Below are 25,557 nucleotides of genomic sequence, written 5' to 3'. Positions count from 1 at the left end.
ACATCTGACCCCTTCCAGATCTGCATGAAAGATATAATGCGCACAGGACATAACAGAGATCCCTGCAGCATCCCATTAGATGCCTCCCCACAAATTGATACTCAGTTGTTTATCATTTCCTTTGCTTACAGTCCTTCAATGTACATGGCCTTGCCACAGTGGGGATTTTCTGAAATCCTTCCACCATTGTGCCTAGTACTGGTGATCTCTGCTAGGCAGGGTGGGTGTGCCAGTGTAGGCCAACCACCAGTGATTTTACCACTGTGTCTTCTAGACCTGCTCTGAGCAACATTAGACAGAACGGTGATGAAAATGTAGCAGATGGCCAGTCTACACAGGGGCTTTGATGTTTCATAAGCAATATATGTCAGGGGTTCTCAACCTTTTTCTCTCTGATGCCCCCCCAACATACTGTAAAAACTCCATGGCCCATCTCTGCCACAACAACTGTTTTTCTGCATATAAAACCCAAGGCTGGCATTAGTGGATAGCAAGCAGGGCAACTGCCCGGGCCCCAGGCCACTGGGGAACCCACAAAGCTACATTGCTCAGGTTTCAGCTTCAGCCCTGAGTGGCAGGGCTCAGGGCCCCGGGCTTCAGCCCCATGCGGTGGGGCTTCATCTTTCTGCCCTGGGCCCCAGAAAATCTAATGCTGGCCCCACTGGGCGCCCCCTGAAACCTGCTTGCGGCCCCTTCGGATTCCTGGTTGAGAATCACTGATATATATTGCAGCAGGCAGCCAGAGCTGTAGGAAAAAGATTTTTATTGAGCATGCACAGTGGCCAGGATTAGGTGCTAACGTGCTAAAAGGCCTATGTTTGTCTGGCAGCAGATTGGCCCAGCTTGCATGTCTGAGCCCCTGTGTCACACCAAATAAATTTGTTAGTTTTTAAGGTGCCACAAGGATCCCTCGTTCTGTTTACACCAAACTAAGTTACTCCTGAAACCTGACCCTCTTTCTCCATTTCCATTCATTGTTCTGCACCCACTGTTGCTAGGCTTGGTGGGAGAATTTCAGGAAATCCTCTGTGTAAAGACAGCCCATGAGGTTGGTGTTCCTTAGCCAGGCTAACAGGAAAAAGATCACACTGCAGGAGCGGTAGCTGGTACGAACAGGGCGCTGCTATGGGGAAGCTCCTATTGCTGGGGCCTGAGTCTCCTCTGACTAATACCAATTTTATACCACTACTGCAGTGAAGATGAGGTAAAACGAGAGGAGTATCAGGTCCCTGGGTGTTGATATGGCACTACTGCAAGGAAGCACTTGCTTCTGGAATCCCAGCTGGCACTGATGGGGGATTTCTGGCAGAAAGCAGTGCCACAGGGCTCAGAAGGGAACGTGGAGAACTCCCTTGGTTTAAAAAACAGGATGAAAGAATTTGCTCTAAAATGACAAATATGTACAATCTGCCCACTGATTCAGATATATGGCCTGATCTTTCTCAAAAGTATTTAGGCACCTAACTTTCATTTTAATCAATGGAAGTTAGACACCTAAATTCTTGTGAGGGTCTGGGCCAACGTGCCCTCTAGCATGTGGAACTTTTGGAGTATCAAACACCTCCACATCAGGCATACATTTTGAATCAACAACAATATGCATATCAAGGCCCGATGCTGCTCCAGTGGAAGTCAATAAGAGTTTTGTCATTGACTTCAGTGAGACCAGCATCACACCCCAACTTTGTACCTGCTCAAATGAAAACTGAGTGCCTAATAAAGAAAAAAACTCTGTTTAAAACTTATTTTTATAGAAATATCCAGATAATACCGCCCTCCCAGCAACTCCCCCACTTAACCTGGTGCAGCAAATAGCACTAGATATCTTCCAGGTTATCACTCTTTTGCAAACATAATCAGAGTAAACATCCTTTAGGACCTTGATGAAAGAAAACTTGTTGAAGCTTTTGTCTCTCTCTCTCTTGATTGGTGGTTTGGAATTTACAAACTGTGAATTGGATTAAATTAGTAATACAAAGCAAAAGAGCTATTTTCTTCAGTGATTTGAGAAGAAAAGGAGGGAAGTAAATTCCTTATCCACTCCAGACTTTTAAATTCACTTGCTTAATTGCCAGCAAAAGTCATTGACTGAAATAAAACAAGAGCTGATTGCAACTCCCCAATCTGGGCTCATATAATTAAAACAAAAACAGCAGAATCCTCACCCACAACCACTTCAGATTTGGGGACAACTTATACCTTCAAGTCAGCGGCACTGCTATGGGTACCCGCATGGCCCCACAGTATGCCAACATTTTTATGGCTGACTTAGAACAACGCTTCCTCACTGTCATCCCCTAGTGCCCCTCCTCTACTTGCGCTACATTGATAACATCTTCATCATATGGACCCACGGAAAGGAGGCCCTTGAAGAATTCCACCTGGACTTCAACAATTTCCACTCCACCATCAACCTCAGCCTGGACCACACAAGAGATCCACTTCCTGGACACTACAGTGCAAATAAGTGATGGTCACATAAACACCACCCTATACCGGAAACCTACTGACCGCTATACGTACCTACATGCCTCCAGCTTCCATCCAAGACACATCACACCATCCATTGTCTACAGCCAAGCCCTAAGATACAACCGAATTTGCTCCAACCCTTCAGACAGAGACAAACACCTACAAGATCTTTATCAAGCATTCTTAAAACTACAATACCCACCTGGGGAAGTGAGGAAACAGATTGACAGAGCAAGACGGGTACCCAGAAATCGCCTACTACAGGACAGGCCCAACAAGGACAATAATAGAACACCACTGGCCATCACATACAGCCCCCAACTAAAACCTCTCCAGCGCATTATCCACGATCTACAACCTATCCTGGAAAATGATCCCTCACTCTCACAGACCTTGGGAGGCAGGCCAGTCCTCGCTTACAGACAACCCCCCAACCTGAAGCAGATACTCACCAGCAACTACACACCACATGACAGAAACACCAACCCAGGAACCAATCCCTGTAGCAAACCTCGTTGCCTACTCTGTCCCCATATCTACTCTGGCGACACCATCAGAGGACCCAACCACATCAGCCACACCATCAAGGGCTCATTCACCTGCACATCTACTAACGTTATATATGCCATCATGTGCCAGCAATGCCCTTCTGCCATGTACATTGGCCAAACCGGACAGTCCCTCCGCAAAAGAATAAATGGATACAAATCGGACATCAGGAACGGTAACATACAAAAGCCAGTAAGTGAACGCTTCAGTCTCCCTGGTCATTCTATTACAGATTTAAAAGTCACTATCATTGAACAAAAAAACTTCAGAAACAGACTTCAAAGAGAAACAGCAGAACTAAAATTCATTTGCAAATTTAACACCATTAATCCGGGCTTGAATAGGGACTGGGAGTGGCTGGCTCATTACAGAAGCAACTTTTCCTCTCCTGGAATTGACACTTCCTCATCTATTATTGGGAGTGGACTACATCCACCCTGATTGAATTGGCCCTGTTAACACTGGTTCTCCACTTGCGAAGTAATTCCCTGCTCTCCATGTGTCAGTATATAATGCCTGCATCTGTAACTTTCACTCTATGCATCTGAAGAAGTGAGGTTTTTACCCAGGGAAGCTTATGCCCAAATAAATCAGTTAGTCTTTAAGGTGCCACCAGACTCCTTGTTGTTTTTGTAGAAGCAAGGTTGATTTTCAAATCCGAAATTCTCCCCAGATCCAAATATTTCCCCACACATCTTTTGTACCATTGTCCTTCCTTCATTTCATGATACTTGCAAAGATGGAGAAAACATAAATAAAAAGCACAGGAGACAAATAAAAATGAAGATATTTATTCTCATTTGCAAACAGGCAGAGGAGGTGAGTGGGAGAAAGAAACATACAGATCAAAAGAAACTGGACTGTGAATTGCAGATCACATCAATACATTTATCATCCTGCTAAGCCTGTTTTAAACTTCTTTCTTGCAATTGATTTTTGTAATATATTTTTATTTATTTTGTTCCCCCCCTCCAACAAGTTAATTTCTGCCCGCTTCCTTTTGTTGTTTTTTTCCCCTTTTTTTCTTTTTTTCATTTTTTATTTTTTTATTTTCTACAATAAAGTTTTCTATTGGATAGTGCCGGGTCCCTCATTGATGTCTGCTTCCCATTGGAGCTCCACAGAAGCTGACATCACTTAGGGAAAGAGGGGTTGGGCGTTGGGCTTGGTTGGAAAGCTTAGTTTGTTACCATCACCCCCGCCAGCTTGTCTTTGGCTGGGTCGGGTGCAACTTCCATTTTAGGTGTTGGATCTGAAAGAGGAGGCGAGGGGAAAAAAAGCCAGAAAGGAAGAAGCGGCAGCAGATCCCAGAGGAGAAAGAGGTGGAGGGGGAAAAAAAATCACTACATTGGCCGCTTTGCTTATTTTTTTTTATTTTTTTTTAAAACCAACACATTTTGGCAGGCTTTTGCCAAATGTTTTGCCTCTTGCATTTCCTTTAGAAATTTGTTGGAAAAGTGCACATTAGAGTTTTGGGTGTGTGTTTGCAAAGAGACCATAAAAAGGATCTCACGGAGGGAAATTTTGTTGGAGACTGACATTGTCACCCTGAGAGATTAGAAGGGAAGTTATAGGGCAGAGGAACGGCCACACTGACAACTTTTTTATTTATTTTTGCTTTTATTTCTTCCCCCGGTACTTTAAAAAACCCACAAGGAGGAGAAACAAACTTATAGATCTCGCGAGTGCAGCTCCTGAGAAGGGAGAAAGCCAGGGTAAGAATCGTGTGTTTTTTTTTGTTTGTTTGTGTGTTTTGGGGGGTGGGGGGAGGTTGGTAAATTCATCTCCTCTTGTTTTAACTCTCGTTGTTCAATTTGGATTTTTGTTCCTTTTGTACTGCAAACTAACAACTTCTCCTGGGTTGAGTTGTTGGGAAGCTGTTGTGTTTTTTTTGTGGTGTGTTCTGTGCAGGCTGGGGGAGGAATGTGATTGGGTTTGGAAAGTGGGGTTTTGATTTTATTTGCGCCCTTTAAGATATTTATTTTAAAGCTTTGTGGGAAACTGAGTTGTAGGGAGGTTTTGCAGTTGATAAAGTATTTGTATTAAGTTGTATTCTGGTTGGGAGTGTTGCGGTCTGTTCTTTATGTCCAGATCCACACTTCTGCTTGGGTGGATCCCATTTTTTTCCCCAGGTGCAGTTGGGTGGGGGCCTTTCTCCTTAGTCGTCTAAAAAGAATCCATCATGTTGAGCTAGAACCTCTTCTTAATTCTTAATTTGGAGTGGCGGTTAAAAAGAGTTGGGAAGGGGCTCTTTTTCACAAATCTGAAGTTCTAATCAACGATTTGAAGTGGGTGAGGAATGACTTCGTCTTAAAGCCTCTATTAAGTGTGGCAATCTAAACCCGGTCCACGTTCTACGCCCGAGACTTCGCTTATTTTAAAACTTACTGGGGAAGAAAGCAAAATTAAAAAAGGCTTTAAGCAAACTTCTTTAGGAACTCCGAGTCTAACAGACTTGTGTGGATTTTTTTTTTTGTAAGGTTGTTTCTCTGTAACTTTCCTTAAGCTCTTATGGTCAGTCTCTTGGAAGTGTGTTGAGGATTGGGGTTTTTAGACGCTGCTAAGAATGTACTTTGTGTAGCCAGCTCATTGGGAACCAGGACGTTGGGCTAGTTTCTAGTCCTGAGAGTCGTCATCTGTAAACTTAACTCCTCCATTCAAAACAAAACAAAAGCCTGGAATTCGATACGGCACTAATTGCAACAAACTGGGGCAGAGAGAGTGCTACTGTTCAAAATTATTATAAGAAGTCTAATTTGTCTCCTAAGCATAATTTTAAAAACATAATTTCTCTTCCCTTCACTCTGTATGCATCCGAAGAAGTGGGCTGTAGTCCACGAAAGCTTATGCTCTAATAAATTTGTTAGTCTCTAAGGTGCCACAAGTACTCCTGTTCTTTTTGCGGATACAGACTAACACTGCTGCTACTCTGAAACCTGTGATGCCTTATGTTAGACTTAAGACTCTTGTGGCTAGAGATCCTGGGGGAATTTTCCGAGGGGGGCGGGGGGAGCCGCAAGCAGTCTTGTTTCTGGAAACTTGTTAAGACCCATGTCCTGCATCTAAGCACCTGTCTCTCTTCTCCACTCGCCCCGGTTTTGGTCTTGGGTGCATCAGAGCAAGAAAAGAGGGTGTTCTATTTAGAGAGTGGCTAGAGCAGGGTTTGGAAATGGTCTGTGGGTTTCAGTGATGGCTCATGTTCTATTTAGTACCCCTCCTATCTGGATATAAAAGGTTGGTGAAAGGGGTAGCTGCTGTGAACAACTCCTGGTGTTGACTGTAGTAGCCTTTTGCAGCCAGGGAGCCCAGAGGAAGTGCTCTGACAGCTGGGGGAAGAACACAGGCACTTCTAAAAGTAGATTCAGAATGACTCGGGAGTCCTGCGACTTTGTAGGTTGTAGTACTTCCCACTCCCAAAGCTGATTGCAATACCCTGTTCCTATGATCAATTTTGTAGTCTGTCAGTAGCACAGTGTACATGGGGCCTGGGGTGTGGCCTTGGGCTCACTTATTGCCTTACAGCATTGTCTAACCCCCTCATCCTTGTCCTCCCATGCTAGGAGTTATGTTGGCTGGGTTCTGGGGTGTCTGTGCTTTGAGTGAAGCATGTAATCTTGACCTCTTGTCCCTCCCCTTCCCCTCCCCTCCCCCCCCAAGCTACCTTTCTGTGCCAACCTCCCAATTGGCACATGGAGCAGGAGTGACACTGCATCTCTTTGGACAGGCGTTTAATGTTGGAGCAAGGGATGGCTGGCATTGCAAATGGTATCCTGCTCTTTTCCCCCTGCAACATAGTTCCCTTTGTGTTGGAGTAAGGGAAGTTGCTTATGTGTGTTGGAAGCAGGGAGTATTTTTGGGTGTGCAGGCCTTTCCTGGGGGGTGGGGGGTATCCGGGCCCAAGGTTGTGTACTGTAAATCTTTTTAGTGATGCCTCCCTAAGATTTTGGCATATGGGAGGGGGGGAAAGAGTTGTGAATTGGGATTAGGTGTGTGTGAGGAACCCTATGCAGATTAGACTAAAACTGGCCTGGGCAGATCTAAAAAGATCTCTTCCTAGACTCTCCTGTTATCTAATTTGCCGCCTCCTTTGTTCTTGCAGGGAAGGGACTGTGCCTCTAGGGAGGGTCAAAACTGCTGGGTGGAGCCCATCTATTCTCTTCCTCCCTCCCCATCCCAAAAAAAACCCCCAAGAAAACACCCCAAAAAATCCTGGTAATGTAGCAGCTATTTTATTTATAATAATTTAAAAAAAAAAACAAAAAACCTTTTTCTCTGGCTCAGGCTAACAAGTGACATTGAAATGTCTCCAGTAAAGGAATAGTCCCACAGCAGCCTTGTTAGAGGGGTAGCCCTGTTTGTTTTTGTGGATACAAACTATGGGGAGTCCAGTGGCACCTTAACAGTTAGTCTTTAGGTTTTTAAGGTGTCACCGGACTCCTCCTCCATTTATTTTCCTGCTTTCATTGGCAGCATTTTTGTCAAATAGCAGTGCCTCTCTCCCCTCCTCACCCTGCCCCTTCTGTGCCTCTTGTCCTGAGGGACTGCTGCCGTTCGTCTTACAAAGCTCTCTTTTAGAATTGGGGCTGTCATTTTTTTTTTTGTGGGGGTGGGGAGGGGGAGTAGTCTTAGGTATTTATATGGCCCCCATCACCATATATCTGAGCACCTTACAGTTTTCAATGTATTTCCCCCCCCCCCCCCCCCCCCCCCCACACACACACTCCCAGTGCCCCAGTGAGGGAGGGCAGTGCTGTTATCTCTATTTTAGAGTCTCTCTGTGCCTCAGCTTCCTAAGGCTAGGTCTACACTACCCGCCTGAATCGGCGGGTAGAAATTGACCTCTCGGGGATCGATTTATCGCATCCCATCGGGACGCGACAATCGATCCCCGAATCGACGCTCTTACTCCACCAGCGGAGGTGGGAGTAAGCGCCATCGACAGAAAGCCGCAGAAGTCAATTTTGCCGCCGCCCTCACAGCGGGGTAAGTCAGCTGCGATACGTCGAATTCAGCTACGCTATTCACGTAGCTGAATTTGCGTATCTTAAATCGACTCCCCCCTGTAGTGTAGATGTACCCTCAGTCTTTGGCAGAGCAGGGACTTGAATCCTGGTTTTCAAAATCCCAGGCTTGTGCTCTACCCACAGGACCATCCTTCCCCTCCAGGAAGGAGTCTGTGGGTCCCCTGAGATGCCAGGATTCAGCATTCAGGCTCGATCATGTCTTGAATTCTGTGGGTGCCTTAATAGTAGGACAGAGGCCTTGAATTCTTCTTCCATCCCCCTCTCTTGCTTTGCTTGTAGTTTTTGGCTATTGATAGGATGGCGCATCACTGGGCACCTCACCGAGCCGAACTGGTTGGGGGGGGAGGGAGGGGATTCTTGGATCCTTTCTGTGCTTCCCGGATCCTTTCTGTGCTTCCCATTCATCACTTGGAACAGGACTAGATGTGGCTGTAATAATACTTAGCCTTTCCCTAGTGTCTTCCACCTGGGGCACTCCAAGCATTTTAGAGACACTAAACTTAGTTTCAGCCCCTCCTCAGTGGCAAGAAAATATGGCTGTCCCAAATTTATGGTGGAGAAACTTGAAGTACAGTGATTTCAGCAAAATCACATGGTGAGGTGGTGGCAGAGCTGGGAACAGGTTCTGGGGGTCTTGAATTCCAATCCCTTCTGACTATAGGATTAGACATTTTCTGTATTGTCCTTTCCTTCAGCTCCCCAAAGAAGTTGCTGCTTGCCTATTTATGGTGGAGCAGGGGATTAGAACTGATGCAGACTCAGTTTCCAGGTCCACTTTCAAATTCAAACTGGGCACAAAGATGAACTTGGGGCTCATCCTGTTCATCTCACCCCCTGCTCCCTAATGCACATGGTTGTGAACCTAGCTGGTCACACCAGGTTTTGTGGTTTGGCTGTCTGCTCAGAGGCACAAGTCTGGAATAGCAAAGGGTGATGCAAGGCAGAACTGAGGTGTGTTGAAAGAACTGTTGGTGGGTGAGATAGGAGCTGGACTGGAATGACGAGTGCTTTAGGGAAGAGTGGGGAAGCCTGCATGCTGTATGCCCTGCATACAGTCCTGATTTTAAGCAGATAGCAAAGTAGGGGAGACTGTCACAAACACTGTTTGCTCACATGCTTAAAAGCAGTTTTGAACCTTGTCCTCTCAATGTCTGATTGACCTTGGTTGGGACCCTGTGCATGCAGATGACTTACCTTTCCTTGTGCGGTGCATTCTTGCTGAAATCTTATAAGGAGCCTTTCTGGAAGAGTAGGAAGAGGAAAACAGCTGGCTTGGTGTGTGCTGGACAACTTTGCCCAATTCATGCGGGTTTTCTGTTATATGACTAGCTGTCTCCCTTCTGGCTCTGATGCTAGGCCTTGGTGCAGTAGCTGTGGAGCTCAGGAAGATTGATCTAGAGGACAGGGCTCAGTCATGAGATTTGAGTTTTATTTCTGGCTTGTGCAGTCTCCCCTAAGGGAAATTGAGGCACAATCGGTAAAAGGGGTAGCTCCCTACTTTGGAGGAGTTGTGAGGTTTGACTCAGTGTTAAGATCCTTGGACAAGTGTCATTTGTGGCTGCATCAGCAGATGTGAAGCTCGATGGCTTCAGTGAGCCTTTATCCTGGAAGAAAATGATCTCCTTTCCCATATAATTTCTTTAACAGCCTCTATTGCTAACAGTGACAGGTGGAATCAACCAACAGTTTGGGTTTATAAATGTACAGGTATGTTAGCTAACGGGATGATAAAACTCAAACCCGTTGGCTAAAATGGGTAGCCTTAGTTGTCCTGGGAAATGGCTCTGTGCCTTTCATAGGGCTTGACTGTCTGAGGTACATCAACTGTTGCTGGGAGGACAAGAATGTTTTCTGTAAGCATAATGCTCTTGAAAAAAGTCTGGATTTATAGCCCCTTATAACCAAAGTCTCCTGGATCCACATAGCAGACACAGGCCTGGCATAGCAGTAAAAGCTTCTGCCTTTGTGTCTCAATTCTGGGCCTAGCATGGACAATCCCCCTACATGTGAAGGGGGAGCTCTTGGCCCAGCTGGTCCTGGGTTAGAAGACCCACAGCACCTGGGGCAATGGTCACCAGTTTGTGTGGACTCCTCTCACTGGGAAATGGGCTGACTCCCACCTGTTTTCACATAAGCCACCAATGGTATCTACTTCCAGCCACTACCAACCTGTAGCCAGATTGGAACCAGGGCTCCAACAGACCTCTTCCTCCAGTGATTCACTTGCAAGTAGTGATTTAGTGAAGATGGTTGATGTTTCTATTGGATTTTGCTGCCAGGGGGACTTGTCCTGAGTAGAATTGCTGATCTTGTTAACCAAAGAATTTACTAAGTTTCTTGTTCCCTTGTGTCTTGGGTGGGGACAAGGCCTGGGGTTAGATGTGGTTATTGACACCAAATGGTCATCAAATCTTCTGTTCCTCTTAAAGGAAGAGATGAATTTCCCCATTGGTGATATCACTTCTTATTTAGTGGTCTGTATCAAACCACACAACAAAGAGGGAGGGAACTGAGGGGGTGGCTATAGAGGAAGAGAATGGTTATTTTTTTCTGCTGCTTAATTATCAGGCAGTGTGCCAGGGGAGAGGAAGAGTCACTTGAGCTTTTAATGGGGTGCCATCTGTGCTCCTGCCCCTGTCCTTGCTTGTGAACAAGGAATAAGGACAGGTGTCTGTACCCTGATGCTCACAGTGGAAATTCCAGGTGTCAATCCTGGAAGCCAAATGTGACCGTGGTCATTGACCTCTTAGGCCTGGTCTCAACCTACAACTTAAGTTGATCTGGGTGTGTGTGTGTGTATATATGTATATATAGCACACGCGCTATTGTAAGCGCGGCGCTGTTGTAAGCACTTGTATGTAGACCTACAAACTAAGGGTATCTCTGTCTGAGCAAGAATGATTGGAGGTATCCTTTCCCTGCTCTTAGTTGTCTTCGTAGTGTAGGCAGATCTGGCTCCAACACTGTCATGCTGTTTAAAAACCACTATTAACCATATCTTCCACCATGATGGCTGGTGTAGATGTGTCCTGTGTGGTGCAGAAACTATTGCTGCTTGTGTAGCAAAGACTGGAGTGGTGATGTAGCACAGCCTTGAAGATAATGCGGTGGACATACCAGTGGAGGGAAAGAATAGCCTCTCCTCCAGTAACTAGAGCAGTCTGGCAAAAGTTGGGAATTGGAGGGATATCTGGGGTTTCCTTGAGAAGGTAGCACACTAGGAAACCAAGCAGCATTTGCCAAAGCTGCAGTGAGACTGTTTTTTAAAGCACCTCTTTTAAAATGGCTGTTAATGTTCCAGGACAGGTGGTAAACCACTTCTGGCTTCATGCTTATCTGTATCCAGTGGACTTAACTTGGTAGGCCACAGGTTGGGATGGGAAATGGGGGATGTTGGTGTCAGGCCGTTGGCTAAACACATTTGGACAAGACTTATCTCCATCTCTTCTTTCCCAGCCCTGGCTGCTCTACCCTTAATAGAAGCAATGCCCATTGTGGCAAACTCTGCTCAAAGTTCACTGGCTTCCCTCCACCAGCAAATCCTGGCTGTAGGAATCTGGAAACTGAATGAGATGCTGACTGAAGCCTGCTGGCATATCATTCCCTAGTGTGCTCTTTCAGCAGGCAGCTATTTCATAAAAATGGGGGTTGGGAAAAAGTGGCCTGGACACCACTTCTCTGCCCACTTCCTTCCCTTCAGATTTCTCTTCTGCTTCTTGTGGCTTTGCAACTGCAGACAGGTTATTGTGAACAGATACCAGCTCCTGAAGCATGTGGTGTCCTTCCCCACCCCAAGAGCTTAGGTGCCCTCTAGTAGAGGAGCTGTGTGTGGCCCAGGAGTACACTAACAACATGGAGGCTGAATTCCCATCCTGAATAGGAGCAGGAAAGTGCCTCTAACCCCAGAAATGGGGAGGATTCTTCACCAACCTCATCTCACACTGCTTTCCATCTAATCTCTGGGCCTCTCTAATCAATGCAGGTGGCAAAACAAATCGTGGTGCTCCTTGATGAGACTCTTGTCTCCCATTGAACCCTTAAGTGGGGAACCCCTGCACCCTGTCCTCTCCTCCACCGCCATCCCGACTCCTTTCCTTAGTTGGACAGGCTCTCTGTCTAAGAGAAAAGTAGGTTCTCTCAGCCAAAACAACACTGTATGGATAACTTCTGCAGGTGGGTGAGTCACGTCAACCTGAGAAAATACATAACCGCAAAGGCCTCTTTCCTTCACTAGATCAGTAGTTCACTGATCTCGTTTGCATGTTTCTGGCATGCCCCTGCACTATAGGAGGAGTGCATTCCTCAGAGCGTGTTACTGCATGCAAAGCTGCTGCTACTACCTAGCTATGTGATGTCAGGCAGGTTGATTTTTGTCTAGGGGGAAAGGGGGAGGGTGAAGCGAGTGACACTTTTCCTTTTATGAACTAAAATCCCATATCAGGGGCCCACTCCCTGGAGGGATCCTCTGTGATGTGGAAACAGTCTTGGACCCCAAGCCCCACCTCCTTTGAACGTTCCCTCTTGTCCCTTTAATTACCAGTGTCCTGTTACTGGATGTGGTCCTTGGGAGATTACATCAGAGAGTGACCAACAGGAAACCTTCTCTCCCTCCCCTGAAGCCTCGCCCTGTTTCTGTCTCCAGTAAATGGCCTGCTTGGAAGGCCACTCTGCTGGTCCACAAACACCTGCTCTGTGGCCAGTCTGAGAAGGGCTCACCTCTGTGTGCAAAACAGGAGATGTGGCTACAAGCCAGGTGCGGAGAGGGTGGAAGGAGGAGAGTCTCCGTTGTGCTCTTGCTCCCCAGATTTACGCTGTTGGGAACAAGCATAGGCATTCACTTCTGGCAGCTGATCAGCATCCCAGGTTACAACTACTAGTGCTTCATCGCTAGTATTTCCTTCAATGCCTAGTGTGGGAATTCTCCTACCTCCCCCCAAGGGGTGCTTGTGAGGTTAAGGGGGAGATGACCCCGATTTTGGGGACATCCACCAATTATGGATAGACATGAGGGTCTGCACACCTGAAAGATTCTTTTAGCTTCAATAAAGTGAGAGGTTTAAGGAGGCCAGTGGTGGGTGGAAGTGGGACATATCCACAAGTGGGGAGTGTAACTCCATTGACTCATACCCTGGCACTAAAACCATGTGGGAGCATGGTGCCAGAGTGGATACTCCTGTTTCAGGTGTGAGTGCACTGCTCTAGCAATGCAAGGTGGCTATTTAGCATGCCCTTTGGAGAGGGGACATTCTCCGGCAGGGGGAGGTGGCCTGGGCTGGCTGCCCATTGTTCTGAGGAGACAGGTGGAGAGTTGGGTAAGTTTAGTGAGGAGATGAATCTTTTTGTTGGTAACTGATACAGTAGGTGAATTAAGGGTTCACTCTCGCTCCTTCTCCCCTTGTGCAGATACCTTGTGGCAGAGATGGCACTGTCTGTGTTGCAGCCTTGGTTTATAGTTAAATGTCTGTCTCCAGCCCTATGGAAGGGAGGGCATAACCTCCCTGGGCAATGGGTGGGTAAGCCTGGCATTCTCGTCCATTGGTTCCAGGGAGTCTCCTCTCTGCACTTCGGGGGATGCAGGGAACAGCGCTTGGCAGGACGTTGTGTTTAGAACCTTGCGGGAAAGGAAAGACACAATGTCACTTCCTGTCTGATCAGGAAATGCTGGTTTCCTTCCCTTCTGCCTCCACAGAGGGCAGGGAAAGCTGTTGGGCGGGAGGAGGGGATGGATGGGGGAGGGGATATACAGATGCAATGCTGGGGAAAGGTGCTAGAGCAACGGACCATGGATGATGGAAGTCCTCCAGCTTTGCTGTGTGCCCTGGGGCAGGTAGAGGTGGGGCAGTGCCAGTGCTGTTGAAGGGATGGGAAGCTCTCTACCCTGTTTGCATTGTATTTTTGTTCTCTAACATCCATAATGATGCCATTCAGTCTTTATTTGAATGGGATAGATAGGTGCTGTGCAGGTCTCCTTCCCTCTGCCCTCATCTCCATTTGCTGATGCACTTTAATCTTGACCTATGGCATCCTGTTGTTCCAGTCCTCCTCCTTGCTCACAGTCAGTTGCATGTAATTGTGAGCTCTGGTCTCAAATACTGTGCCAGATGATATATTCACCAAGACCGTTTTATTTTTCTTCTCCTGTGTGTGTGTGTGTGTGTGTGTGTGCGGTTATGGATCTCAGCAGGACCCTGGGGTGGTGTTATCTGGTGGCACATCCATGGTGTGAAGAGCTGTGAGTGCCCACTACAGCTCCACACCCCCAGGGGAAGGTGGTTACTGTTCCAAGTGGTGAAGTGAATCTTCCCCTTTAGTGGTGATTCAGTCTTTGGCTCTCGTATTCTGCTCCTCTGATTGCTTTCCTTACCCAATCACTTCTTTCATCAGGATTTCTAAATCCGACTCCGAGCATGCGTGCATACACAGTTGGAACAAGGGGCATCCGATGAGGTCATGCTGAATTGAGCTAGGTTTCTTGTACCATCTTCTGATACCCTGTGTGACTGGCGCTGTGAGTCAGCTTCTGAGCATACCTGAATATGAGGGGTGGGGGAAAGGAGAGGTGGAGATTTGGCAACCCACAGAGCATCCTTGCTTGTATCAAGCAGAGCAGCATGGTTTGTTTGGAAGGTGATTCCCACCTCACTGTGCAGATTCCCCCTTCCTGGAAATGCTGTATAAGACTGATTTCAGCAACTCCCTGCCCACTACTCCCACACAAAACATGACTTCAGCCTCTCTAAACCACCTGCCTGTTTGTTCAGAGTGGTGAAACAGGAGCTCTGTGAATTAACTGGCAGGGTTTCATTTGAGGGAGATGAGGGATGGGCTCAGAGGAAGAGGTGCATGTCTGGGTGAGGGAATGGATAGAAATCAATTTTGAAAATGTCTTATTTTTCTAGCTGTTCAGCAGTGGAGGGTGTCCCTCCATGACTGAAGTTTGTAAATGGAAAGTAAAACTGCAGGGCTTTCTGAGAGGATCAGTCATTCTTCAGTCAGTGGGATGGTGGCAGAAACATGTGCTCCAATTCCTGCAACTGCTGTTCTTCTGGGATCTCTTTGAATTAGGTTAGGATGGTCAGTAATTCAAAACCCCTCTTCTGGGTGTCTGATATGGACCTTAAAGGTGGGCAGGAGCTTTGGAAGCTTTACTCTGAGGGAGTTTGCCAGTGCATTGCAAGCTGTGCAGTGCCCCCTGCAAATCGACTCCTGGTTCATCCTATTTCCCTGTGTGCCTTCATGCGTTCTCTGATCCCTCAATATACCAGATGCAGGGTAGCCCTCAGCATACAGGCTACAACAGTTGGTCAGATTAGCGCTCCTGTGCTGTAGCACCTTATTCTGCCCCCTAGCTGTGTGGTTTCCCCTGTGTCATGCTGTCAAAGAGGAAATGGCCTGAACCCAGTCGGTGAGATGTGGGCCGCACGGAGGGTTGAAGACCAGTGATGGCAGGTGAATGGGGCAGGAGTGAAGTCCATGTAACTTTGGCATCTGCCCACCAGCTCAATCGCTTTCCCTTCTGGCTGCTTTGTTCAGACTTCTCATATTGTCCCCGTGGTGCAGGGCTAGGTGGCAGTTGTGACTGGCAGAGCTATAGTCTTGGGATGCTGGTGCCATGGGGACATCTTGGTGCGTGCTGTCCGGTGGCACTGCTTGTCCAGGCGCAGTCCCTTAAACTAGACAGCCCTCATTAACTGGTATTCCCAGTGTGATATGCTGCTAGTATTGCAGCATCTGTTGTGGGTACAGATGTGAGTCCTCTGCAGAAGAGTCTGCTCTAAATCCCCTCTTAGATGCTGTGGCTCTGCTAGCCCTCCCCATCTGCTGCACCCTTCCTCTCAGTGTGAAAAGACCACACTCCTGACTGGCACGGTGTTATGTTGTCACCAGGGATCAGCCCTCCTCACCCTGAGGGACTTTGCTCCCATGCAGCTGATAGGAGAGGCCTTATCTCTAGGAACTTGTGGGGCCTCTGTTTGCCGTAAAGCTGTGCTGGAGAGGCTGTGTGGACTTTTCCATTGAGCATCTTTTGAGGAGTGGGGAGAGCAGGGAATGAAGGCAAGGGACATCCTAACCTGTAGGGAGATGGAAATGTTTTTTTCAAGGCTGTAGGAGGAAAAGGGGCGAGGAGCTTTGAGGCTGCTATGGGACAGGGTTCTGACCCAGAGCCATGGTGGGAGGAGGGGTTGGAGTATGGGATCTGGGGTTTTAACTAGCTTAGCTTCTCTGCTGTCTCATAAGGAGTCCCTGTAGGCACAGTGGCAGGAGCCGTTGAGCTGAACTGTAAATCTGTAACCTCCTCCCCGCCCCCAACCCCAGAGTCCCTGATTCTTCACCTGCTATGCCTGTTGTGAAATGGCCTCATCTCAGGCTGGCCCGAGGGGTGTGGGTGGGGGGCAGTGCAGTGGGGAGGGAAGGGCTGTTTTCACTGACAGGGAGCTGCACTGGGCGAAGTGGGAGTTCTGGCTGGTGATTGGCGGATGGGCCACTCTGGAATGCTCTGGCCCACTTCCCAGAATCCAGCACTTTGTGTTTGTTTCTGAGCCATAGGTCTGGTGCTACTGTGACAGGAAGTGGAAAAGCTGGGAGGGAGGGGGAGAGAGGAGACGTCTGAGTGTGTGCCTGTGAAATCCCTTTGTCCCCAGAGAGCAACTCCGCCTCAGCTGCAAATTCCCACAGAGGAGAGAGCTGCCTTTGTGCGGCTAAAGGGTTTCCAACATGTGAAACTCCTGTGCTGGGTGGGGGCTGGGAGTGTGAATCTTGACTTGGGTGCCCATGGCCTGCTATGTGGATCCTGCTATGCCTGGAAGGGAGGCTGGGGTGCATGGTTGCTGGTGTGGGGCAGGCAGCTCTGGGGTATCAATCCAGCACTCTAGTGCATGGCTCCTGCTGGGACATGGACCCTGGCATTAGTGTCCTGGTACATGGCTCAGGTTGGAAGATGTATTCCACTGGGGCATTTTAAGTGGAGAGGAGCTGGTTGGGTGGATATTGTGCAATGAGACCCACATGCCCTCTGGGGGCTGGGGATGGATCTGGCTGAACTGCAGGAAGTGGGGAGCTGAGGCTAGTTCCTGTGGCTGTAAGATCTAGAATGCAGTGGTTTGGCTACTCACAGAGCCACTTTCAGCATGGTACTGCTCTTTCCTCTCAAAGTGGGGAGCTCTTAAGGTCTGTTCCCAGCTGCATTGAGCCCTTCGGGAGGAGGGTACAGGGAGAAACAAGTAGCAGTTAACATGAAACCTGTGACAGGCTTCCCTGCCATGGCCAGTCAGGCCCCTGCTCCAGTTCTCTGCTACATACCTACTCTCAAATCCGAATGTGGAGAGGAGTTCGCTCTCCGATCTCTGAGGGGAGTCAGGAAGTGCCTGCAAAGGGATAATTCATCTCTGTCTAGACAGAAATGGAATAAATCACTTTTTTTTATTCTGCATTTCCCCCCCCTCCCACTCTGTATGGGTCCCCAGCTGTGCAGGGAATGGGGGGCATCTCAGGCGTTTTGTGTAGCTGAGCCCATAGCCTCTTGCCAAGGAGGGCAGCCCTTGAATACACGCATACAAATCCGCCTTTGACTGCTGGAGAGGACAGCTGCCCTGGAGCCAGATTGCTGACATACCAGTGGAACAATCTTTTCCCTCTGTTCTGCTGCCGACCCGCCTGGCTTCCTTCCCTTCTGCCAGCTCCACTTGGTTTTCTCTTTCCCCCCCCTGCAAGTCGAGAGGAGGTGTAACTGAGTTACAGCCTGGACAGGTCAGCGCTCTGGTTGTGCTCCTGTTGCAATGGTGCTTGTGAGCAAGGTGACTGAACTGCCTTGGCCTGGAGGGATAGGGAAATGGGGGCGGAGGAGAGGTTAGAAGAAGCTTCACGTGGAATGAATGCAGAGGTTGAATTTCCTGGGCACCCCAATAAGTGTGGGGGAATTTCTGCTGTTACTCGGTGGGTCTCTTGTATGTCTAAAGCAGGGGTTCTCAAACTGGGGGTCAGGACCCCCTCAGGGGGTTGCAAGGGTATTACATGGGGGGGAAGTTGTGAGCTGTCAGTCTCCACCCCTAACCCTGCTTTGCCTCCAGCATTTATAATGGTGTTAAATATATAAAGTGTTTTTTAATTTATAAGGGGGGGTGGGTCACACTCAGAGGCTTCCTATGTGAAAGGGGTCACCAGTACAAAAGTTTGGGAACTACTGAAAGGGATTTCCTCTCTGCAACAGAGATGGATTTAGGGACCTGCAGCAAACTGGCTCAAACTCTCCCATTCCACTTCCCACAACCTCCCCTGAGAAGCAGAGATCTCCACTGGTCTAGTCATTTGTTCCCTCTCTCCTGTGACCTCTACTTCCAATTCCTTGCCTGACTGCTCAGTCCCCTGCATGTAGAAACTTATCCTCTAGACCTGACTACTTTAGGAGAGTAAAGTCCCATTCTTGAGTCTCTCTCTTGCTTGGGGGGGAGGGGTTGCATCTATTTCCTCCTCCTCCTCCCTTTTTCTTCAGCGCCCCCCCCATGTGGTTTGTAAGTGCCCTGCCCTTCTTATCTCTCCCTCCTTATCAGCTTCTCCTAGTCCTGAGCCTTCCCCATATAAGGCAAGCTGAGGCTGTGGTGTGGGTGTAAGCAGGGATGCAGGTAACTCTCTCACAGGAGGCCTTCCTAATTTAGATATGTAATCCTCATTGCTGGGAGGGGATGGGGAGTGTGGGAGAGGGAGGTAGCCAGACTGTTCTGATATCAGTGTGACTAGTCAGACCAGTCCTGTGTGTGTGACACACGCTAGGGAGCAGCTTTCTCTTTCAATCCGAGGCCAGTGCTCTGCTCAGCATGAGATACGCCCTGAATCTAGCCAGAGCCTCATTGCTGAAGCGTGGCTCATTCCAAGGAGGCAGGGCTCTGTGGCGTTTGCATGAGTATGTGGTGTCTAAAACGCCTGTGTGTGGAGGATCCAGCCCTCCCAGTGGAGAAGCAGCTGACTGGGGGGCATCAGGGAGTGCAAAGCCCATGTTGTGTTTAAAAAAACTGCTTGTGTTTTTTTTTTAAAAACAACAAGGAGTCTGGTGGCACCTTAAAGACTAACAGATTTATTTGGGCATAAGCTTTCGTGAGTAAAAACCTCACTTCTTCGGATGCATAGAGTCATGTGTTTTTTTTAAACAGCTTTCCTAAGAAAGTCCCTTTTACTTTCCTAGGGTAGGGTGTGAGGCCACAACAGTGGGAAGCAGAGAAACAAGTGAATAAAACAGAAAGCAAAGATGAGTTTCAGAAGCACCAAAGTTCACTTGAAGAATCTAAAAGCTGTCAAAGCAGCAGCCATGGAGACCAAAATTCTTGACCTCTCCATGGCCCAGGCTCTCCCTGGCATGTCTCCTGATAGTGCAAACAAGAAGGTGTTGGTGGCAGCATCTGTCCACTGAGAATTGAGCTCTGAGCCCCAGCACACTTCACTCAGCGCCAAACAGCCATGGTGTAATGTGGTAATAGTTTCGTGCTGACCGCTCTCTTCCTCCAGGCTATTCCAGAATCTCCTTTAGGAGGGAAAAAGCTAAAGGCCAAATAGTGTTCTGAGATATGTAATCCCTCATGGGCACTTGGTCTCTGAGTGCCGAGTCACTTCTAGATTGAACAGTCAGATTTCAAGCCAAAAATGTTCCTATTCTAGCAACTTGGCTATCTCCAGACTTTGAGAGTATGTTGGTGAATCAAAGCTTCTGATCTGGTGGTGCTTGCTGTCTGTTCTGCTTTTTGGGGTAGGGCTATGCTGCTAGTTGGTCCCCCTCCGCTTATGAAATTGACAAACTTTTCTTAACCTGAAATTTTGTGTTAAACATTTTTTGTGATAATTTGAGTTTTGTCAGTCATTTTGTTGTGTGCCCCGCCCTTGACCAGATCAATGGGGACCAGAATTCAGGGTCTCTAGATCTTTCAGGAAGGTTGGGGCAAAACAAACTGACTTCATGTGCTATTGTGAACTGAGTGTGTGGAAATTAGGTTAATTTTCCCCCCCTCCATCTACTGTTACTCTAGACTGGAACTGGGTCAGGACTCCTAGGCTCTCTTACTGACTCAGTGTGACTTGCACAAGTCAGTTTGCCTCTTGGTACTAGTGTCCCAGTGGTATGCTAGGGTTAATACTTCCCTCATAGGGGAGTGATGGTTGATTCATGTCTGTGTGTGTGTTTATAAAACAAACAAACAAAAAAAACCCCTCTTCAGAGCCTGTTTGGAAATGGGTAGAAGTCCCAAGGGGTTCTGTGTGTAGTTTTAAAAGACACACACAAAAAAAAAAAAATCCCAGCCAAGTCCTACTGATGACTAGGAGCGCGCCGCTGGATTAGCAGAGGTGAACCAGTGCAAAGTAAGCAAGAGTAATGTGCTACCACGTACTCAATTTACTGACAAATGCCATTTTTAATTTATTTATGCTTAATTTTTACAAAATGCACCATAGTATATGATTTGAATCTTGGTAACATGATGCTTCTGCTATTAAAGGGAAGGTCTGGGCTCCATTATCACTGATCTGAGGGTTATCTCTTGGGAAGATGGGATGGCAATTGACCTTGTACCAGCTGTTTTTTGAAAACTATTGATTGATAACACTCAACCTGTAAACACCATGTCTCAAATCACTGGAGGAGGTTATTTGGAAAGAGCTCTTGGAGTAGTTCAGTCCCAAGCTGATATCATGGGTGTCTCCTGCCTCACCAGCCTGGCTTCAGGTGTTGGGGTGTAACATAAAGGATTCTTGATCTATGAAGGTGTGTGTGTGTGTGTGTGTGTGTGTGTGTGTGTGTTTCCATTCTTACTTAGGGTGTTGGAAGCCACTGATAGAATAAGCTCTTCTAACTTGCCTGGGGGCCTTTGAAGGAGAGTTTCTCCTTCCTTTGGAGAAACCCCCAGGGTTGTGACATGAGGTTTTGTAGAGGTGTCTGTCCTGGTCCTTGGATGACAGAACATCTTGTCCAGATGTCGTCTCCTTTAGTTGGGGTGGAGCTGTTTCTGTGCTCTCTGAGTACTGAAGTGGGGAAGTTGATGCTCATGGAGGGGAGTTGGTGAGGTCATCTCCCACTGCTGTGTATGACAAACATCTTGCCACTATGGTTCTTGGTCACTGACTCCATTGCTGCATCTCAGTTCTCAGGTAGCAGTTGTGCAGTAGTTCTCATCTTGCAGCTTTCAGGTCATCTTTAGACTATTTTCCTCTGAGTCAGACCTTGTCGGAGAGAGCGCTGCCGTTGGGGCTTCAAGGCTTGGGGGCCCTACCCTCAGGGAACCTAGAAACTTCATCTCTAGAACACAATGAACACCCCAACTTGAGTTGGATGAAGTAGTCTGAGCGCACAAGTGGCGGGGGCACTGCAGATCTGCTTTAGAACACGGGCTGGTTTTCACATGTAGAGCCTTGTGTGTGCTCTGGGACCTGGTTATCTGACAGATCTCTCTAATTCACCCTTCTCCTGGCTTGTTGTGTAAACCACAATCTGCTAGGTTAATCTGTAAATTCTTGGGTTTAGACTCTCCACTGCTGGTAGTGAAGCATTCTCTGGAGGGCCTGAGTTCTGGAACTCACTCCTTCCAGCAATGTGCCCTGGAGTCTGAGTGACGAGGCTTATCTTTTTAGTTATTCCTCTGAAACACGGGTGGTTCTTCGAGTGCTTGTTCATGTCAGTTCCAATCAGATGCGTACACAGTAGCTGGAAGATTCTCTTCCCCGCGGGGCCCCCCGCAACAACCATAGGGTTAGGCTGGGCACCGCCTGGAGTCGCGTCTTCATGGCGTCCAATATAGAGCCCTGCCAACGCTGCACCCCCCAGTTCCTTCTTGCCCCCAGTGACAGTAGCTGGAACTTCTCCTTGCTCTTCTCTTGCTTCAGCAAGTGGATTAGCAGTACTCTGTACGCTGTGCATAGTTAGTTTCCACTAGTTAGTTTAGTGGTTTCCTTAGAAGTTTTAGTTCCTGGGGGTTACACCCCTCCTCCCCCATTTGTTGCCGGGGAATGCCACGATGCCTGGGCTTTAAGACTTGCCCAGATCTGCGCTAAACGCATGCTGAAAAATGACCCCCACACCTCCTGCTTAAGGTGCCTTGGTGAGGGTCACCAGAAAGACCATTGCAAGATCTGTCAGGAGTTCCGACTGAGAACCATCAAGGAGAGGGAGCAGCATCTCAAAATCTTCCTTATGGAGGCAGCCCTCCGACCTCAGTCAGACCCAGGCACCGTGGATCCTGCTCCCAGCAAGTTGTCTTTTGGCGCAGAGCGCTCTAGCGCCATCTTCAAAAGAACCGGCGCTGAAGAAAGATGCCAGCAGGGAAGCTAGGCACAGTCATGCAACCTCTCGGTCATTTGAGCCTTTGGCACCGGTCCCAATCGCTGGCACAGAAGAAAGAGTTCGGAGAGAGGTCGATCTTCCTCGGCAAAACCCAGGGACCAGCCCCCAGTGACACCTCAGTCGGGCTATGACTCGGGGACTCATGACTCCTGCCCAAGCGAGGCAGTCTAGTCCAGGCCCGTCTCGCTCACCACACCCATCGGAGCATCTACCGCTCCTGTCCACCCCTGAGGCTTTTGAGGCTCATGGCGCCGTTCTAGCCAACAAGACAGGAGAGCGTCCTGGCACCGCAGGTCTCCTCTCGACACTCCCGTGATCTCTTTAAGAGCGAGCCAGCGATAATGGCACACTGATCCCCATCACCTTGGCCAGCTCCACCACCCAGAGAGTATAGTCAGGCCCCTGCTTCTCGATGCTCTACCTCGAGGAGCAGCGCCACCCTGGTCTTCCTAGTCAGAGTCGGACTCGTACCACTACAACTATAGCAGGAGCAGAAGATCCTCCTCATGGCACCATAGGTGGTCCTGCCCAATGCAGTGGGCCTCTCCGTGGCAAAATCCACAGCAGTGGCCTTTTTCGACTCCGTGGGCCTTCCATCAATCCCAGGGTCGGAGCCAGGGATCCCACTCAGGTGCAGCATCAGTGGCCTCCACAATATTCGTCCTGCCACAGTTGGGACCAGAACTAGTGCCTCGGGCATTAACGCTGAAACCTGCGGCACTGTTCTTGGCACCAGCGCCGACTGCAGTACCACAACTGACGGCTTCGGCGGCATCGGGCAGCCCCCATCACAGCCTCGGCGCAAGACGCAGCCCCGACACCAGCACCAATACCACCTCCGTCATTGGTGCCAGCTGCCACAGTGCCCCCAGGAACCTCACGCTTCACCAGATGCTGGCACTGCTGGCGGTCCTGATGCCAGCACAGACACCCGTGCCTTTTGCACCTGCGGGACCAAGCCAGCCTTCTGCTTTTCCCACTGGGTCAAGAGATCCCTCGGGTGGGTCCAGTAGGGAGCAACCACCTACCCTGGTGGTCTCCTTTCTCCTCACCAGATGAGGCCCTAGTGGGCACATCAGTTGCCCCAGCTCTGGAAGACTCCAGAGAGTTGCAGGAGCTGCTGCACCGGGTCACCCAGAGTCTGGGCATTAAGGGAGAGGAAGTTGTGGATGATGTGGACCCTATGGTGGACATCCTGGCTCCTCTGGCCTCACCCCTATTGCTTTACCACTAAAAAACAATAACGGACATGAACAAGACCCTTTGGCACACCCCAGCCTCACTGCCACCTATAGCCAAGCACAGTGAGTACTTTGTGCCCTCCAAAGGCTATGAACATCTCTTCCCGCCCCCAGCCTGATTTCCCTGGGGGACGCCACCGCTAACCAGTGGGAGAGACAAGGATTTAAAGGCCCTTTGCCCGAGAATAGAGACGCCAAAAAATTTAGACCTTTTCAGGCGAAAGGTTTATTCCACAGGGGGACTGCAACTCTGTATATCCAATCAACAGGCCATTGTCAGCCGATACACCTACAATGCCTGCTCGGCGATGGCTAAATTTATGGAGTTATTCCCCTCGGACTCCTGCACTGAATTTTCGGCTTTGGTTGTGGAAGGGAGACTGATCTCCAGAGCCTCCCTTCAGGCGGCACTGAACGGGGCAGATGCAGCAACGAGGTTTATGGCTACTGGTGTGGCCAGGAGAAGGCGCTCATGGCTCCAGGTTTCTGGCCTCCTCTGAAGTACAGCAAACTATTTAAGACCTGCCCTTTGAGGGTGAGACTCTTTTCTGAGAAAAGTCTGACAAAAGGCTGAACAGCCTTAAAGATTCCAGAGCTGCCCTGAGATCCCTGGGCCTCTAGACTCCCTCCACACAGCAGAGACATTTCTGCCCACAGCCCCAGCAACAGTTCGGTCAGCAAAACAACCAAGACAAGTCCAGAAGGAGGAATTGTAACGGCAGGAGAAGGCAGCACCAACCTTCTGGACAGGGCTCGGGACAACCCAAGCCATCTTCAAGGTCCAAGCTGGCTTTTTGAAGGCACGGTTGAGGACGGTGTAGCACATCTAACAATGGATCCATCCTGCCTTACCTTCTTATCCCGAAAATCCCCTTTCTACTGTGCATGGTCCAGTATCACCTCTGCACGGTTGGGGGTGGGGGGGGGAAGAGAGACACCATCCAATTCTGTGCCCTTCTGCCCTTTCACCATCCCTCTTCAGGGACCCTTCCCACGAGCAGTTCCTTTATCGAGGAGGTGCAGTTGCTCTTATCTTTAAGGGCAGTGGAGGAGGTTCCTCAGGAGCACAGGGGCGAGGGCTTCTATTCCCAGTATTTCCTAATACCGAAAGCTAAAGGTGGCCTCAGACCCATCCTGGACCTGCAAGAACTCAACAAGTTTGTGAAGAAACTCAAATTCCTCATGGTCTCTCTGGCCTCCATCATTCCCTCATTGGATCCAGCAGACTGGTATGCCACTCTCGACTTGAAGGACGTGTACTTTCGTATCACGTACTTTCATATCGCGATCCCCCAACCCCACAGAAAGTACCTCAGGTTTGTGGTGAACAATACCCACTACCAATTTACAGTCCTTCCGTTTGGCTTGTCAGCAGCATCTCGTGTCTTCACCAAATGCATGGCGTTTCTGCACAGGCACTGAGTACAGGTGTATCCTTACCTCGACGACTGGCTGATCAAGGGCCGCTCCAAGACCCAAGTGGAAACTCAAGTCTGATGAATCTGAGCCACCTTCAACAACCTGGGTTTTCTAAGTAAAGCCAAATTGACTCTGTCCCCGGTCCAGAGGATAGAATTTATTGGGGTAATATTGGACTCGACCCAGGCCAGGACATACCTACCGCAAGCAAGATTTCAGGCCCTGACCGATATAATTCGAGACCTCAGATGGTTTCCCACTACCACAGCAAGAAACTGCCTGAGGTTTCTCAGTCCTATAGCTGCCTATACCTGTGTAGTGCAGCATGCCAGGCTCAGGCTTCAACCACTTCAGTCGTGGCTTGCGTCAGTGTACTGCCTGGACAGGATAGTGACCCTGCCTCGCCTGGTCCTTGACTCCCTCCTCTGGTGGCTTGAGCCTCAGGAGGTATGCTCAGGCATCTCCTTCACCAGTCCATAGCCATCTCTGTTGCTAGTGATGGATGCATCAGACTTGGGCTGGGGTGCACATCTGG

The 25,557-nt window shown here is 48.8% G+C and overlaps 1 protein-coding gene across 4 annotated transcripts in view; it reads left to right on the top strand.

Annotated features, from left to right (window-relative positions):
- The first annotated feature begins 4,172 nt into the window (after positions 1-4,172).
- CTNND1 (catenin delta 1) overlaps positions 4,173-25,557 on the top strand; it is a 44,308-nt gene continuing 22,923 nt past the window's right edge. For 2 of the 4 annotated variants that reach the window (XM_034762170.1, XM_034762169.1), the window contains exons 1-2: positions 4,173-4,343; positions 4,678-4,736. The gene's annotated coding sequence lies outside the window, so the exon portion shown is untranslated. Of the gene's footprint in view, positions 4,737-25,557 lie in introns of all 4 variants that reach the window. The other 2 variants (XM_034762172.1, XM_034762171.1) reach the window with 2 other exon arrangements.

Source organism: Trachemys scripta, chromosome 2 (genome assembly GCF_013100865.1).
Source record: "Trachemys scripta elegans isolate TJP31775 chromosome 2, CAS_Tse_1.0, whole genome shotgun sequence".
NCBI classification, from domain to species: domain Eukaryota; kingdom Metazoa; phylum Chordata; order Testudines; family Emydidae; genus Trachemys; species Trachemys scripta.
The sequence above is the reverse complement of the archived record's forward strand: the minus strand, read 5'-3'. Positions and strand labels throughout refer to the sequence as shown.